Genomic DNA, 14,034 nt, shown 5'->3' with positions numbered 1-14,034 from the left:
AACTAAGCTACAACCCCAGGCGTGTGATGCTCACTGATTTCATCTAGTACTCTTCTGTGGTAGCCTTGCTAAATGCAAAGATGTGTGTGTGTGTGTGTGTGTGTGTGTGTGTGTGTATTTCTTTTGTGTGAATTTTACCACAGCACACTCATTACATTCTTTTTAGCAGTGCACATAAGATTCCTTCCTGTGAAGGTGTGATGGCCACCTGTTCTCTGCTGTAGATTGTTCCCGGCCCCATGACTGGGATTGAGCAGTTTACTGTCTTTGGTTAACATCAATAACGTGAGTGTGAATAATACCATACATACATCTCCTTTCCCACAAGAGTGAGACCCCTGCCACTACTCTCTGTACTTCAAAGCTAGAAAAAAAAAAAAAAAAGGGTTGAGGTCTGTGCCAGCAAAACTGCGTCCAGGAGCTTGCTGACAATGGTCCACAGAGGGCGTTCCCTGGCTCTCCTTGTAATCCCTGGAGACTAAAGTACTGATGTTTGGAGCTAGAGACAGTCAGTTGGCTTTGACATCTGGTTACACCCTTCACCTCTCCATGCTAGGGTGGTGCTGCAGAGATACTGAAGACAGGAAGTGAGGGGGGTCTGTGTCTCCACTTCTGGACTGATAAGATTGTTAAGCCCTGGTGGGCTCTCTGCCTCCTCCTCAGGGATGATAACCTCTTCTGTTGTCAGACCGAAAGTCTGGCACTGCTGCAGAAGGCTGATTGTAGTTTCTGTTGAGGACAGATGGCAGCAGTGGGTACAGAAAGGCCATTTCTGCTACCACATTTTGCCTGTGGGCTCAAGGGCTTGGTTCCTTTGCTTGGGCATTCTTTCCTCCCACATCTCTCTTGGCTGCTGGAGGGCAGACCTTGGATCAGAGCTGGGGTTTGGGAGGAACGCAGGGTGTGGTAGTGCACACCTTTAATACCCGCACTTGGGAGGCAGCAGAAGGGAGATCTTTTCGAATTCCAGGTCAGCCTGGTCTGTAATGTGAGTTTCAGGCCAGCCAGGACTGCATAATGAGAACTTTGTCTCAAACAGACAAACAAATAGGAGGAAGCAGATGGTTGGTTGCAGGAACTGTAATAAGCATGAAGAGACTGCTCTTCAGCTCCGTTCTCCGGGTCACCTGGACACATCCTGTCCTCGCCCTGCCCCCAGTGGGCCAGTGTAGAAGCTTACATTATTATTATTGTATTTTTATTTATCATGCCACCAGATTCTTTCTTGTTTGTTTGTTTTTGGATTTTTTGTTTTTTGTTGTTGTTGTTGTTGTTGTTTAAAGAAATAGGAAACTGGGGGCTGGAGAGATGGCTCAGGGGTTAAGAGCACTGACTGCTCTTCCAGAGGTCCTGAGTTCAATTCCCAGCAACCACATGGTGGCTCACAACCATCTGTAATGGGATCAGATGCCCTCTTCTGGTGTGTCTGAAGACAGCGGCAGTGTACTCATATATAATAAATAAATCTTTAAAAAAGAAAAGAAAAAAAGAAGAAAGAAATGGGTATCACATCCCCTGGAGCAGGAGTTACAGTGGTTAGAGGTCATGTGGATTCAGGAAACCCTGGGCCTCCCTGAAAGAGCAGTCAGTACCCTTGACCACTGAGCCATCTCTCTGGTTCCAGAACCCAGGTTCTAACAATGCTGAGGAAGTGCTCTGTCATTGAGGTAGCCCCGTCTGGCATTTTTATAATAAGGATGCCCACAGTGAGGCATGGTGTCCCAAACCTCTAATGCCAACTCTAGGGGCTGAGGCTGGAAGATCACAAGTTCATGAACAGCATGGGCTACACATCAAGACCTTTTCTCAACAACACCGGCAACAGCAAAGATAAAGGCAGAGATGCGTGTGCTTTCGGGAAGCACAGTCCCATGAAACTGTAATCCAAATTCCTCTCTTTCCTCTTTCCAGAGACAACATTCGCATTCAAAGTATTAGAAAAGTCTTCTCAGTGACTTACCGCCATCTCACTCAGCAGTGTGCTTTTGTGGCTGTTCTTTGAGTTGGCCGATCCTAGGCATCAGCTGTGGGCTACACCTGCGGGAGATTGCTGGCTGGTTTTTGTCAACTTGAGACAAGCTGGAGTCGGTTGGGAAGAGGGCATCTCAGCTGAGAAAATGCTCCCACCAAATTGACCTGTGGCCAAGCCTGTGTACATTGTCTTGATGTGGAGGACCTTGTTCACTATGGGTGGTGCCACCCCTGGGCTGGTGGTCCTGGATGTGGTATGAGTAAGCCATAGGGGGAGCAAGACAGAAACCAGTGTTCCTCCATGGTCTCTGCTTCAGTTCTTGAACTCCTGCCCTAAGTTCCTGCCTTGAATTCAATTGACAACAGTTATGTAGAACTGTAAGCTGAAATAAACCATTTTCTCCCCGTTTCTACTGGTCACAGTGTTTTATCACAACAATAGAAACACTAAAAAAAGACAGAAATCTACCTTCTATATAGCTGAGAATCATGAACGCTTCCTACCTCCAAACTCACATTTTCCCAATAGGGCTATGATAATTTTGTTTTGTCTTGAGTACAGGGTGTCAACTTGGCTGCCCAGCCTGGTCTTGAACTCATGGTTTTCCTGTCTCAAGTCTCCTGAGGGTGCTGCCATGCCTGGTCTTATTTTCCCTTTATATGCGTTCTGTTTTCCCAGAACCTTTTGTTTTCTGTTGCTCACTTTCCCAGGCTGTGATCCACGAGGCATGAACTTCCCATTTCAGTCTGAAAGCTCTTAGACAGACCAGATACCCGCCTACTTCATTTCTTGCAGCTATCCCTCCCCAAGCCCCTGATGTATTTTGACTGGTGACCTTTTGCATTTGGACTGGCTCTCTTCCAGTCCTCCTCCACACTGCCCTGGGCATTTCCTTTGACCTCATTATAGCAGGCCAGACTCTTCCTTCCCTTGCCTCTTTCTTTCTTCCTTTTCTTTTCTTCAAGGTAGGGTTCCTCTGTGTAACCTTGGCTGTCTTAGAATTTGCTCTATAAACCAGGCTGGCCCCTAACTCAGTGATCCACCTGCCTCTTCTTCATGAGTACTGGGATTAAAATGGTGCCATCTTCTTTTTAAAGATTAATTGATTGATTGACCTATAATACACTGTTGCTGTCCTCAGACACATCAGAAGAGGGCATCAGACCTCATTACAGATGGTTGTAAGCCACCATTTGGTTGCTGCGATTTGAACTCAGGACCTCTAGGTCAGTCAGTGCTCTTAACCACTGAGCCATCTCTCCAGCCCAATATTGGGATTAAAGTTGTATGCTACTACTGTATTTTCTAAATCCTAAATTTTTCTCTTTCATGGTTCAACCCTTTTTTTTCTTTTTCAGTGTCTATATGGAGGTGAGAGCAGGCACAAGATAAGGCAAGGCCTTTGATCAGACAGTGAAAAAGTAAGGTGGGCACAGAGTTTTGGAGAGAGGGAAAGAGGAGAAAGAGGAAAAGAACCAAGATGGAGACGAATAACCAAGATCTATGTGACCTTAAAGGGCCACAGGTAGTTATAAATATTTCATAAGGGATGGATTTTTTTTTGTTTGTTTTATTTTTTGTTTTTTTCCCGGAGCTGGGGACTGAACCCAGGGCCTTGTGCTTGCTAGGTAAGCGCTCTACCACTGAGCTAAATCCCCAACCAAGGGATGGATTTTTATAGGACAATTTGTCTTATCTAGGTGGTCAGATTATATTAATTGGTTGTGAGTTTATTGTGTGGACGTTTTGTGGGGTGAGAATTTACTGATATAAATCTGATTGACTAATTACAAGCTATTGAATTTTGATTTTAATGGGTTACTGGGAGTTGTGACTATAACCACAGGGGGGAACGTGAGCAAAGTTCTTAGCAAGAGAGTCAGTCACAAGAGGCCGGTTGTTGCTGGGCTCAGAGAGTTGCTCAGAGAGTCGCCAGTGGCAGTGTGGGATGGAGATTGGGAACTTGGTGAGTTGGGTTGAGATGCTCTGCTGATTAAGATGAGAAGCCCCTGAAGATGCCATGTGGCCCGCTGGAGCTGGCACTAGCATGGGATGGTAGATTCTTTTTGTAATATTTACCGCTACTGGGCTACATCCTAGGATCTCCCATAAATTGGACACTGGATCTGATGCTAAATGCCATCCCATCCTGGAACTTAGTTCTTTTCTAAGTACATCCATTGCTTCCTTTTTTTAAAAAGATTTATTTATTTATTCTATATAAATACACTGTAGCTGTCTTCAGACACACCAGAAGAGGGCATCAGATCTTATTACAGATGGTTGTGAGCCACCATGTGCTTGCTGGGATTTGACCTCAGGACCTCTGGAAGAGCAGTCAGTGCTTTTAACCACTGAGCCATCTCTCCAGCCCCCCTCCTTTTTTTTTTTCTTTTAAAGATTTATTTATTATATATACATCCATTGTTTCTTTAAAAAATGATGCTGAGCCCTGGGCATCATGCCTTTAATCCCAGCTCTTGGGAGGCCAAGACAGGCAGAGCTGGGTGATTCCCACGTCATTGAGTTCCATGACAACCACGACCATATAGTGAGTACTTGTCTCCAATTATCAAACAAACAAACAACAATGCTTAGAGGCTGGAAAAAGGTTCTTTTTTTTCTTTTTTTTTTCGGAGCTGGGGACCGAACCCAGGGCCTTGCGCTTCCTAGGCAAGCGCTCTACCACTGAGCTAAATCCCCAACCCCGAGGCTGGAAAAAGGGCTTCCTGGTTAAGAGGATAGCTGCTCCTGAACAGGACTGAGACTTGGTTCTCAGAACTCACACTGGATAGTTTACAAGCATACAAAACTCCACTTCCAGAGGATCTGATGCCCTCTTCTGGTCTTCTCCTTGAGCTCTCCAAGCGTATGATGCACATGCAGACACACACACAGACACACAGACACACAGACACACAGACACACATATACACACATGCACACACATGCACACACAGACACACACAGACACACACACTGACACACATACACACACATATACACGCACAGACACACACACACAAATACACACACAGAGACACACAGACACACAGACACACACACACACACACACACACACACACACACACACACAAGTGAAAAGCTGGGAGTGGCTCAGGGTACAGGAGGCCTTGGAGCCATAACCCAGCACTACATAACTGCATGTTCTTGTGTCCACCTGAAATTCTGCTCTTAGGAGGTGGGATCAGGAGGATCAGACATTTACAGTTGGTGCTGGAAAAAATGGCTCAACGGTGAAGAACACTCCCTGTTCTTGCAGAGGACCCGAGTTCGGTTCCCAGTGCCCACATGGCAGCTTACAACCATTTGTAACTCCAAGGGATCTAATACCTTCTTTGGGTCTCTGCAGCCACCCAGCATGGGCATGGTGCCATGCAGGAAGGAAAAGAAAACATAAAGTAAAAATAAATTAATATAAAAGAAACTTCAAGATCATCCTCAACTATATAGCAAGTTTGAGGCCAGCCTGGGCTACATGAGACACAGTCTGAAAGAGAAAAAAAAAGGATGCATAGCATTATAAGGGTTTGAAGGAACTCACAGGTCTAGAGATTTCTGTTTTATCCTCAGGGCTATCAGATCCTTGGCTCTCCCTTTATCTAGTTTCTGTTGCTATAACAGAATACTTCAGGCGGGGTACTTTATAAAGAATTAAGGTTTTCAGCTCATGGTCTTAAGTCTTAAATGTCAAGGGGCATGAGCTGGTGCAGGCCTTCATCCTGGTGATTCCAAAGAATCTCAAGATAAAGCAGGTCATCCTACCTAAAAAAAAAGTATTCAAGAGTCGGCTCTAAAACAGTGTGCGTGTGCGTGTGCGTGTGCGTGTGTGTGTGTGTGTGTGTGTGTGTGTGTGTGTGTGCGTACATTTGGTGACTTTCTCTATAGCTCCATACTTAGTTGTTTGTTTTTATTATTAAGTTTATTTATTTTATTAGGTATGTGAAGGTGTTGCCAGGTGCAGCATCCACATGTTTGGTGCCCATGAAGTTCTGAAGAGGCTACTGGATCCCTTGAAACCGCCAGGTGAGGCTGTGAACCACTGGGTGGACGATGGGAACGTAGCCTGAATCCTCCTGTGCCTCATGAATCATCCCAGCCTCCTGCACCTTTGCTTGCTGGTCGATAGGGTTCCTGTGGGTAGCCTCGGCTGTCCTGGAACTCATTATGTAGATCAGGCTGGCCTTGAACTCACAGAGATCCACCTTTCTCTGCCTCCCAAGTGCTGGGATTAAAGGTGTGTACCACCACCTGCTTGGTTTTTGAATGTTTGATTATTTTATTTTATTTAGTGTTTATTGTTTTGCCTTGGGAAACAGGTTTAGAGACAGTTGTGACATGTGAAATGTGACATGGTGACACAGAACCTCTGGAAAAGCAGTGCTTTTTTTTTTTTTTTTTTTTTGGTTCTTTTTTTCCCGGAGTTGGGGACCGAACCCAGGGCCTTGCGCTTCCTAAGTAAGCGCTCTACCACTGAGCTAAATCCCCAGCCCTTTTTTTTTTTTTTTTTTTTTTTTTCTGTTGAGCCTTGTCTTCAACTCTCCACCTTAAGACAGGGGTTTACGGGGTTGGGGATTTAGCTCAGTGGTAGAGTGCTTGCCTAGCAAGCGCAAGGCCCTGAGTTCGGTCCCCAGCTTTGAAAAAAAGAAAAAAGAAAAAAAAAAAAAAGACAGGGGTTTACACTGAACCTGAAATTTAGTATTTCTACTAGGCTGGTTGGCTATAGGGATTTTTTTTTTTTTTTTTCGGAGCTGGGGACCGAACCCAGGGCCTTGCGCTTCCTAGGCAAGTGCTCTACCGCTGAGCTAAATCCCCAACCCCGGCTATAGGTCTCCACCTACCAATTATGTATTTTGTACATACAAGTACACTGTCTGTCTTCAGACACACCAGAAGAGGGCATCAGATCCCATTACAGATGGTTGTGAGCCACCATGTGGTTGCTGGGAATTGAACTCAGGACCTCTGGAAGAGCAGTCACTGCTCATAACCACTGAGCCATCTCTTCAGCACAAACTAATCACATCTTAAAAGATCTTTTTTTTTTTTTTCTTTTTCTTTTTTTTTTCGGAGGTGGGGACCGAACCCAGGGCCTTGCTAGGGCCTTGCTCCTGCTAGGCAAGCGCTCTACCACTGAGCTAAATCCCCAACCCCATCTTAAAAGATCTTCCGGGGCTGGAGAGACCTTTGTTTCCATGATAGGGTTTCTCTGTGTAGCCCTGGCTGCCCCGGAACTCACTCTGCAGACCAGGCTGGCCTCAGATTCATAGAGATCCTCCTGCCTTTGCCTGCTGAGTGCTGAGATTAAGGTCTGCAGCAGCACCACCACCCAGCTTCTCTCTCAGTTTTCAACCAACACTTTTGTTTCCCTCTGATTTCCTTTTAGAGCCACTGGATGCTCCCATCCTGAGCATCTGAATGTTTCTACAGTGTTGAGGTGATCTTTCTCCACACATTGTATCAAATGGCTTGTAGGTATGTTCCTGTATTTTATACAATTTTTAATCGCTGGCTGTGTCTGGCAGGGAGCTAAATGTTTGCAGAATATCTGGTATTGTCCATTACTAGCTTTCTATATGTAAATGTCCTTCATCACCTACACAAAAGATGATTCTCTGAAATCATCACATTAAAAGGTGGGGGGCAGGATGGAGAGATGGCTCAGCACTGACTTCTCTTCCAGAGGTCCCGAGTTCAAATCCCAAAAAGCACATGGTAGCTCACAACCATCTGTAATGAGATCTGATGCCCTCTTCTGGTGTGTCAGAAGACAGCTACAGTGTACTCATATAAAATAAATAAATCTTTAGAAAAAAAAAAAAAAGCAAACTGACCTGAAGGAGGTCACATAGCCCTCAGCTAGGCCAAGGGCCACTCAAGGAGATTGGGCGTTGTCCTGCTTCTGATTGGTTCAAACTGGAATGTGGCTCTTTGGAGAATAAAGGTCTGGAGATTAAGCTGGGGGCAGGGGTGATACAGATCAACCAACTAGAGGACTAGAGGAGACATTAGATTGGAGGGGAAGCAACATGTTAGGGTTGCAATGTCTGGGAAGTCAGGTTAAGTTACACTGTAACTGAGAGTCTGCCCAGCAAAAGGCCAGCAGCCTTACACTATACAAATGTCTCTGCCTCTCTATTATTAAATCTTGAGTGGGTTTTCCGAAAAGCCCCTCAATACTGCAGTGTTGTCCCAAGTGCATTCCCTGAAACCGGCATAGCTTTCTCGTTATATTCCACTCAGTCAACTCCCAACTCAGCCTGATGTTTCGGTGTCTGCTTTTCATAATGTCTCCTCTTCTTAGAGCCTCTTTGCAGGTTTAAATCTTTCCAAAACTATTTTAAGTGCTGGAGAGATGTCTCAGTATTTAAGAGGACATATTTTTGCAGAGGACTAAGTTCAAGTCTCAGAACCTACATTAGGCAGCTGGAAATTGGCTGTAACTCTGAAAGAGCGTACCCCAAAACGGGGAGCCGCGTCTCTCGCTCCGATCGCAGGGTGGGGTGCCCCCAGGAATCACGAGGAGCCATTCTTGATGTAACAGCAAGAGGTAGCTTTATTAACGAGATCCCGGGTCTTAGCGGGATCCCGGGTCGACACGTATCTCACACAGGAGACAGAGGAATCGACCCCGAGCTTCCAAACTCGGGGGTTTTTATAGGGGAGGTAAGGGGCATTCGCGCGGTTACACATGATTGGTCAATTCAAAAGGTGCACGGTTACTTTCGGCGCGAAATGACATCAGCAAGGAGTATGTGTTATCTAGCAGCTCGGCAGGCAGGTAGGGTGGCTCATCTCACTCAGGGGGGTGAAGGAAGAGGAGGGTGTCCTTGGGGAAGGAGGGATGGTCAGTGTCCTTGGGGCTGATAGCTGGTTTGGCAAGTCCTATCTCTGGCTCTCGCTCAGGCACGTCCCGCCCTGCACATCTGGACTCTGACAATGAGCAACCTTATGAAACTCTAGTTCTACAACTCCAGCTCAAGGTGACCCTTTTGTACACACACACACACACACACACACACACACACACACACACACACACACACACACACACTTTTAAAAAGTTGAAGCAGATATGGTGACACATGCCTTTAATCCCAACACTTAGGAGAAAAGGGAGGAAGAGCTCTGTGAGTTCAAGGCCAGCCTAGTCTACATAGTGAGTTCTGGGATTCGGCTACAGAGAGAGAGAGAGAGAGAGAGAGAGAGAGAGAGAGAGAGAGAGAGAGAGAGAGAGAGCACGCAAGCGAGCATCTCAAAACAAAATAAAAACACCCACAAACAAACAAAAGCGAACACTCCAAAAAACTGATTTCCCTTTTTTTTTAAAAGATTTTATTTATTTGTTTTTTATATATAAGTACATTGTAGCTGTCTTCAGACACACCAGAAGAGGGCCTCGGATCCCACTGCAGATGGTTGTGAGCCACCATGTGGTTGCTGGGAATTGAACTCAGGACCTCTGGAAGAGCAGTCAATGCCCTTAACCTCTGAGCCATCTCTCCAGCCCCTGATTTTCCTTTTTAAAAACATTTTTTTTCTTTTCTTTTCTTTTTTTCCGGAGCTGGGGACCGAAGCGCTCTACCACTGAGCTAAATCCCCAACCCCTTAAAAACATATTCTTACTGATTCACCTGGTACAGTGGTTGTCTGACATGTATGAAGCTCTGGATTCAATATCTAGTATGTGCCTGTAATTCCAGCACTTGGAAGTGGAGGAGAATCATTGAAAGTTTAAAGTTAGCCTAGGCTACATAGTGAGACCCTGTTTCTTTTCTTTTGTCCTCTGGATTTTTGAGACAGGGTTTCTCTGAGTAGCATTGACTGCCTCTGCTTCCAGAGTGCTGAGATTAAAGGGATTGGTCCCACTGCCCACAGAGACTCTGTTTGAAACAAAGAAACAGACAAAAACCAACAAAACAAAACAAAAGGAAGAAAGGGAGACTGAGAGGTGAGGCCTCAGCCCAGGTCCCCAGGGAGCAGACTGAAGAGCCTGGATTCCAAAGCAGGTCTTAGAAATCAGCATTGTGCAATCCTCATCAGTTGAGAGGCAGGACTCGATGGTCTAGTTTCTCAGTATAATTTCCTGTGTGCCTGCTTTGAATACTGAGGGATTTCGTAAAGAGACAGACTTTTGGGATCCACCCCACCTCTCACCTCTTAGGCCAGAATACAAGTATTTACTTTTTAAAAAAGTATTTACTTATTTTCTCTGGATATGCCTGTGCCATGGCACAAGTGTGAGTCTCAGAAAATAAGTTAGTCTTTCCTTTCACTCTGTGGTGCCTAGCTATGGAACTCAAGTCATAAGGACCCTCAACAAGTGCCTTTACCCACTGATTCACCTTGTCAGCCCAATCCTTTTCTTTCCCCCCTTCCCCCCTTTTCTTGCCAGTGTCTCACTCCATAGTCCCAAAACCTAGTATGTAGCCCAGGCTAGTCACTAACTCATGAATGATCCTCTTATTTGGCCTCCCCAGTGCTGACGTTACAAACATTGTTAGGGCCCAAAAATCGCTGAAGAAAGATCCCAGACTCAAATAGTATGCAAGAACACAGATCTCTTATTCTGCAGAAACAACCAGCGTGCCAGGGTTACCACTGCTTTAAAATGGTGAGCCAGACAGACATTCAAGTCCCTCTTATAACGGAACTGCTTAATTACTCCTGAGCTAACAACAGACTTCTAAAACCTAGAGCACATTCCATGGGGTTATAAAAACCATTAATTGAAGGTCCTAAAGAAGGAGCTAAGGAGATACACTACAGGTGCAGGGACAAGAGATACAAGATTGACTGTGTTTATCTATATAAAACTTCAAGGGCAACTTAGTTATGTTTAACTCTCCATGAACCTGTAAGCTAGTAACAAATGATGACTGTTTAGCCAGATAATTATTCCTAGTGGATATGCATATAGACGTTCTCTGTTATAAATCTCTTATTCAACTTATGACCTGAATTTATGCTCAAACTTGTAGTTAACTTTTTACACACTCTGAAAGTCTTACCAGTGCTGAGAACAAAGAGTAAAGACAGGCCTTTCTCCCCTTTTCTTCCTTAGAGCCTTGCAAGTCCTGCAGAGATGGAACAGAAGCCACTTTATCTAGCCTCACACTGTTTTACTATGTTTTACTATGTTTTACTTCTCACCTCAGAGCAACCCAGACAGACAGATCAGCTGTAGAAGCAAAGAACCTTAGACTTAGGATGGGTAGCAAACAGTTTACGGCCTAGTTTCTGAGGGGACACAAAAATGGGATTAAAAAAAGGACCCTTCATGGGGCTGGGGATTTAGCTCAGTGGTAGAGCGCTTACCTAGGAAGCGCAAGGCCCTGGGTTCAGTCCCCAGCTCCGGAAAAAGAAAAAAAGAAAAAAAAAAAAAAAAAAAAAGGACCCTTCCACTGGCAGAATTGATGCTTCCCAAGACTTCAATTTAGAGCTGTGCAATTCCTGCCAAGATAGAACAAAGGCAACTTTACCTAACCTCCCTCTGTTTCCCTATGAGGTGCTAAACCCAAGCTGCAGCTTCTCATCTCAGAGCAACCCAGTTAGGCAGATCCGCTTCAGAGGCAAAATACCTTACACTTAGGATGGGTAGCAAATGGTTTATGGCCTAGTTTCTGAGTGGACAAAATGGGATAAAAAGAACCCTTTAGTAGGAGCCACCATAATCAGCTCTGTGTGTGTGTGTGTGTGTGTGTGTGTGTGTGTGTGTGTGTGTGTGTGTGAGAGAGAGAGAGAGAGAGAGAGAGACCACATGACCACATGTGCCTGTTGCCCAAGAGGTCAGAAAGGGGGTTTTGAAGTCCCGGCGATTAGAATTACAAATGGTTGTAAGGAACTGAACCAGGACCTCTGGAATAGCAGCAAGTGCTCTTAAACAACTAACTGAGCCATCTTTCCCACCCTCTACCTTGCTTTTTGAAACAGAGTCTCTCACTGTAGCCTGGTCCTCACCCAGGCTAGGCTGCTTGGCAATTAAACCACTGGGGTCTCCACATGAGAGGTCTCTTCTCCACTCCCTTGTGCTGGGATTACAAGCACTTTGCTTGGTCTTTTTGTGTAGGTGCTGGGGATTGAATTTAGGTCTTCATGCTTGAGCAGCAAGCTCTCTAGTGACTGGGTTGTCTCTCCAGCTCCTGTTTGTTTATGAGACAGGTCTCATTTAGGTCAGGATTGCTTCAAATTGGCCTTGTAGACAACTCCTGATCCTGATCTTACCACATCCTCCCAAAATGTTGGTATTAGAGGCATGTGCCACTATGCCCAGCAATGATTTTTAGTTTTCTGAAATTTTCCTAGGGTTTTCTGAATTTTTGTCCTTATACACATTAAAATTTGTTTTTGGGGGCTGGAGAGATAGCTCAGTGAGTAAGAGCACTGACTGCTCTTCCAGAGGTCTTGAGTTCAATTCCCAGCAGCCACATGGTGGCTCACAATTGTCTGTAATGGGGTCTGATGCCTGCTTCTGTTGAGTCTGAAGATAGCTGCAGTGTACTCACATAAAATAAATAAGTCTTTTTTTTTTCTTTTTTCTTTTTTTCGAAGCTGAGGACCAAACCCAGGGCCTTGCGCTTGCTAGGCAAGTGCTCTACCACTGAGCTAAATCCCCAATCCCGTAATAAATAAGTCTTTAAAAAATTTTTTTTGTTGTTGTTTTGGGACAGGTACCATTGGGGTATCAAATTCTGGACCACATGCATGCTAGGTAAGCACTTAATATTGAGCTGCCTAAACTCAGTATAGTTTAAACACAGGTGTACACAAAAGTTATTCTGGGGGATCTAAGCAGATGTCTAAAGAAGGTGGTATAAATTTGTCCTTAAAGCCAAATGTTTAGACATATGGTGAGGATGGTGGTGAGGAAGAGCCACATCCTTTCCCTCTGTCTTTACTGTTCTCACTTTTCTCTCAAAGCACCTCTCCATGTTCTTCAGCCTCCTTGCCAAACTTGAACAACTTTTTCATTGTTGGCTAACCTCACAGGTTTTCTGCTCTTAGGAACAGGGAGGTAGTACCCAGAGAGAGATGGATTTGCATATAAAGGACAGGCAAGTAGAGGGCACTCAGTTACAGGATGACAGAAAGTGATCCAGAATACAGGGAAACAGGGAAGAGCAGGTGCAAAACACATCACCATAGACAGTATGTGAAAAAGCCTACTGTAAAAGTGGTGGATATGAGGGTCGGATACAAAGGCAAAGCAGACAGCATACCCAACCATTAAATGAATGCCAAAGATACACACAGTAGGGCAGGCACAGGTGGTTCTTCGGAACTTTGCTTTTTATTTTTTTTTTAAATTTATTTAATGTATATGAGTACACTGTAGCTGTCTTAGACACACCAGAAAATGGCATCAGATCTCATTACAGATGGTTATGAGCCACCATGTGGTTGCTGGGATTTGAACTCAGGACCTCTGGAAGAGCAGTCAGTACTCTTAACCCCTGAACCATCTCTCCAGCCCCTCCTCGGAACTTTAAAGTGTACTACTAGGCCATAGTCTATCTCTTTACTGAGGTAAAGTGATGAATCTCGGATATGTCTCCCTAGTTTCCCGCGCTTCTCACTAGTTGCTGCGGAAGGAGTCCAAGTTTCACACTCCATTGGAGGTAGGTTTCATGGGAGGTGTGTACTGGTCCTAGATGTATACTGGTGTACTCAGTGGTTACCACCATTGCCCTGCTCTTAGGTGCCTGTGGCCTCGTTTTCTTTCAGGTTTTGCAATATTTTTCATACATATCCTCTGGAGCCTTGGCTTTTCTTGGGGTGCTTTGTTCTAACTCCCAGGTCGACTTGAAAGTTATCACCATTTTATTTAGATAACTTTCCCTTTAAGCTATTTACTCGTCCACTTTCCCAGACATCATCACTTTCCCGACAACACTTGCAGTTTCTAAGTGTACCACAGCTCCCATAAACCTTAGGTGCTCTGAGGAAATTCTAGTACCGAAATGCTCTAAATGCTTCCGTGCTACCGCGCTGATCCATGGGGCTTGTAGTAACAGAGGACTTGAAAGGCCGCAACAACAAAC

The sequence above is a fragment of the Rattus norvegicus genome, chromosome 2 (assembly GCF_036323735.1).
Source record: "Rattus norvegicus strain BN/NHsdMcwi chromosome 2, GRCr8, whole genome shotgun sequence".
In the NCBI taxonomy this organism is placed as follows: domain Eukaryota; kingdom Metazoa; phylum Chordata; class Mammalia; order Rodentia; family Muridae; genus Rattus; species Rattus norvegicus.
The sequence above is the reverse complement of the archived record's forward strand: the minus strand, read 5'-3'. Positions refer to the sequence as shown.